Below are 4,991 nucleotides of genomic sequence, written 5' to 3' on the forward strand. Positions count from 1 at the left end.
AAAAAATAAAAGGTGTCCCCAAAATGATGTGCATTGACTGAGCCTGATCCAAGCTTCAGTCATCATCCTCGTCCTCCTCATCATCATCCTCGAGAATCTCAGTACCAGCAACTGAGTCCTCCTCCTCCTCAGAGCCATCATCCTCAGAACCATCCTCATCATCATCCTCCTCCATGGCCTGAGCTCCAGACGACGAGCTACCTCCTCCAGCAGTAGGGGCCTGGACCCCAGGCCAAGCCACAAATGCGTCATACTCGGCCGGAGTCATAAAGTCGAGGTAAGAGGCTCCAAAGGCATGCCTCATCATCGTCGCCTGGGCTTGACCAATCCTGTTGATGGCCTCTATCTTCGTGTCCTTAGCGCGACTAATCTGGTGAAGGGACTCCATCTTCTCCTCCATCCGCTGCATCATCTGCCGCATCTCCACCATCATGAATGAATCATCCGAAGCAGGGTGGTCAGGCTGAACAGGTGGGTCCTGCCCAATAGGATGTGGCGGGGGAACCTCGGCGTCAGGCTTGCGCCTGTGGCGTCGAGGAGGCTATGGAGCAGGAATGGGAAGGGCCTCCTCATCAAGTAGGCAATATTGCCTATAATTTGCAAGATCAATCAACTTGCGTGGAGGCTCTAAAGGTGCTTCAGAAGTGTTAACACCAGCCAGCTCACACAAGAAGGTGATGAGGGAAGGGTGCCCAAGTGGAGTCTTCAGGTTCCCAGTTTGAGCACAATCAAAAATTTCACGAGCTAGGATCTGGCCCAGACTGATCTGCCGGCCCTGGACAATGAAGTAGAGAAGAATGGCCCTGCTCAAGATAAGATCAGAAACATGGGAGCAAGGAGTGATGTTGGCACGCATGAGGGTCATCCAATATTTGTTCACCGGGGTGAGGAAAGAGCGACGGACATGCAGAGGCTTNCCGTGACTATTTCTTTGAAAGCTGCCATCAGGAACACACAAGGCACGCTCCACGTCCGCAATATCAACACTACGAAACTCCTCCTCACGAGCAGCAGTGAATTCACAAGCAATGTTCTCAGGCCACTNTGTGTTGAAGAAGGCGTTAATGGTGTCCGCATCAAAAGGTACCCGGCGGCCCCGTACGTAGCTAAGGAAAGGTTCCTCCTCCTCAGAAAAACGGCGAGCATTTGCATAGAATTCCTTAACAAGNGCAATGCTCGCNGCTTCAGGATATGTAAGGAGACGCATCCAGTTCCNCCTTTCAAGCTCNNCACGAAACACAGGTGCATCAAAACTCAGCGGCTCAAATTTCCTCTCCATTGATAGGCGGCGATTTTGAACCACCTGAAAATGAGCCTCGTGCCTCTGGGAGAGGAAATGGTGGCTAAAATAGCGGCTCTTCTTCTTCTTGCCCTATTCAGCTTTGTGGCCAATGGTCTTGACTCGCTTAGGATTGAAGGATGAAGCCATACCTGCATACAAGTTTGAAGCAAAGGTTTTGGCATGTTAGTACTCTAGAGAAACACCATGAGCAACAAACTTGCAACTTGATGCACACCTCAGGCTTAACAATGCACATTCATAGTGGGAAACCCAACAAAGACACACAAACAAAGCATGCAACAACAAGAAACAGTTAAAACAACACAAAAAAAATGATGGACAAAAATTGGTGTGAGTGCAGGGGGCGCCTAGGCGCCCTTCAGGACGCGCTGGGGCGCGAAAAGTGCAGAACAGTGGCTGCAAAGTGTGTCTGGCAGTGGCAGGTGGCGCCTGGGCGCCCTATAGGGGGCGCCTGGGCGTGAATTATGCAGAAAAATCAGAGTTTTGGTTCAACAGTGCAAGAGTCACCCAGAACATACAACAGTATTATCAACACAGCTTTCAACAATCAAACTAAGCTACAAGCAGATTGTAACAAAAAGAACACCAAGACAAGTTCAAAAAGGTAAATGAAAAAGAAAAAGAAAAAAAAAATCCATACTTGAGTTGAAGTGGATGGGAGTGATTCTTGCAGAGAGTGGACCTTGAGTGGAATGATGGAGTGAGTGAGGGTTTGTGGGTGAGTGGAGAAATTTAGGTTGTGGCCGTGAGTGGGGAAGTGGTTAGGGTTTGTAGATGAAAGAGAGGTAGTGGTTTGTGAGAGTGGCCGTGAGAGGGGAAACGTGAAAGGAGAACGTGAGAGGAGAAACGTGAAAAGGTTTGTGGAAATGGGAGACTGTGTGGGAGTTGAGTGCAAAGGAGGCGAGGGGAGGCAGAGTGTGTGAGTGGCGCTGGGGAAAGGGGCGCTAGGATTTATAAAACAATGGGCCAAGCGCTGTTCACAAGAAGCCTAACTCAGAAAACAGATTTCTGCCAAGCCCACGCTGAGCGCCCCCCATGAGGCGCCTGGGCGCGAGGAGTGCAGCAGAACAAGGGCGCTGGGCGCCCTTTTGGAGGCGCTGGGGCGTGAATTGCACAGCAAACCACATCAAGGCAGTGGAAAATGGCTCTAGGCGCCCTATAAGGGGCGCTTGGGCGCCAATTCTGCAGAATTCTGCAGAAGCCACTCTAGGTCCAACTCAACTTTGACTTTTCAATTTTGATACTTCTAAACACTCAATTCAGCCCAGATTAGTGTGATTACACTATACAAACTTGTTCAAATCCTTAGGGAATGAAATTGAGTGCTAGAACTCCCAATCAAGTGGCTTATTCCAAGCTATCCAATTCTCCAACTCAAGTTGTGACTTTGACAACAAAAACACAAAAAAATAAGTCTCAAATCAACAAACTCAGCTTGACCAAGGACCACATACCAGAATGCACAAAAACAACTTTGTTTGAGCCTGATCACAGCAAGACATCACAACATTCAACATCCACCAATCTAACACAGACTTCAACAAAAACACAATTCCTAAACAACTAATTTGACTAAGGACAATCAAAACAACTTCACACAAACAAAACAACAAAATAAGAAAAACACACAAGAGAAGGGATAGAAAACTAGGTTGCCTCCCAGCAAGCGCTTGTTTAACGTCACGAGCCTGACACCGTTATGCTCAAGGATCAACTAACTCAACACTTGTGTTGAGGCGATCAACCTCACCACCCAAGTAGTGTTTGAGCCTTTGACCATTAACTACCCAGCTTCTGTGTGGGTCATCAGAGGAAGGATCTATCAACTCAATTGCTCCATGTTGTTTGACATCCTTAATAGTAAACGGACCCGACCACTTAGACTTCAATTTGCCCGCAAAGAGTTTGAAGCGGGAGTTGAATAGTAAGACTTGTTGACCAGGATGGAAGATTTTCTTCACCAGCTTCTTGTCATGGTAGAACTTGACCTTCTCCTTGTAACTCTTGGAGGAATCATAAGCATGAAGCCGCATCTCCTCAAGTTCAAGGAGTTGCCTCTTCCTCTTCTCAGCAGACATGGATGGATCAAAGTTCAAGAACTTGAGAGCCCAATAAGCACGGTGCTCCAACTCAACCGGCAAGTGACAAGCCTTCCCATAGACAAGNTGGAAAGGAGTTAGCCCCACAGGAGTCTTCATAGCAGTTCTGTATGCCCATAGGGCATCATCCAGCTTTTGTGACCAATCCTTCCTAGATGAAGCAACTGTTTTCTCCAATATCTTCTTTATCTCCCGGTTTGATACTTCCGCTTGGCCATTTGTCTGCGGGTGATAAGGTGAGGCCACCTTATGCTTAACTTCATAGTGCTTGAGTACCTTGGCCAATTGATCATAGCAAAAGTGAGAACCTCCATCACTAATGAGGACCCTGGGAACTCCAAACCGGGTAAAAATTTGCCTTTTCAGGAACTTGATGACTGTGGAAGCATNATTTTTGGGACAAGCAGATGCCTCCACCCATTTACTTACATAATCAACAGCCACCAAGATGTACTCATTGTTGAAAGATGGAGGAAGGGGGCCAACAAAGTCTATGCCCCAACAATCAAAGACCTCCACCTCTTGGATCATTTGCAGGGGCATCTCATGCCTTCTTGAGATACTTTCCGTTCTTTGGCATTTATCACAACTTCTAGCATGATGATGGGCGTCCTTGAACAAGGTAGGCCAATNAAACCCAGATTGGAGAACTTTTGCAGNCGTTCTCTCCCCATTGAAATGGCCTCCATAAGGAGAGTTATGGCAATGCCATAGAATACCTGCTGCCTCTTCACTAGTGACACACCTCCTCAGTAAGGTGTCAGCTCCAATCTTGAANAAGAATGGGTCATCCCAAATAAACTGCTTGGCATCATGTAGGAATTTCTTTTTCTGATGCCATGTTAGGTCTTCTGGTATGACTCCTGCAGCTTTGAAGTTAGCCATGTCAGCAAACCATGGCCTTTGCTGAATATGAAGAAGTGTCTCATCTGAGAATGACTCACGGATCTCTTCTTCCTTGCATGTGACTTCTTCATTAATGAGCCTAGATAAATGATCCGCGATCACATTCTCACTACCCTTCTTGTCATGAATCTCAACATCGAACTCTTTGAGCAACAAAACCCATCTGATTAGTCTAGGCTTGGAGTCAGGTTTAGTGAGCAAGTATTTGATGGCAGCATGATCAGTGTAAATGATCACCTTAGACCTAATGAGATAAGGTCTAAATTTCTCCAAAGCATATACTATGGCCAAAAACTCCTTCTCCGTAGTGGCATAATTGAGTTGGGCTTCATTCAAGACTTTGCTTGCATAGTAAATGGTATGAAAAACCTTCTCTCTTCTTTGACCAAGCACAGCTCCTATAGCATAGTCGCTGGCATCACACATCAATTCAAAATCTTGATCCCAATTAGGAGCTATAATCATCGGGGCCGAGATCAACTTGTGCTTCAAAATTTCAAATGCATTTAAGCATTCTTCATCCAACTCAAAGGGTGTGTCCTTCACAAGGAGATTGCTCAAAGGCTTTGCAATCTTGGAGAAGTCCTTTATGAATCTTCTATAGAAACCAGCATGGCCAAGAAAGCTTCTAATGCCCTTCACATTGGTTGGTGGAGGAAGCTTCTCAATCACTTCCACTTTAG

The sequence above is a fragment of the Vigna radiata genome, unplaced genomic scaffold (assembly GCF_000741045.1).
Source record: "Vigna radiata var. radiata cultivar VC1973A unplaced genomic scaffold, Vradiata_ver6 scaffold_73, whole genome shotgun sequence".
NCBI lineage: Eukaryota > Viridiplantae > Streptophyta > Magnoliopsida > Fabales > Fabaceae > Vigna > Vigna radiata.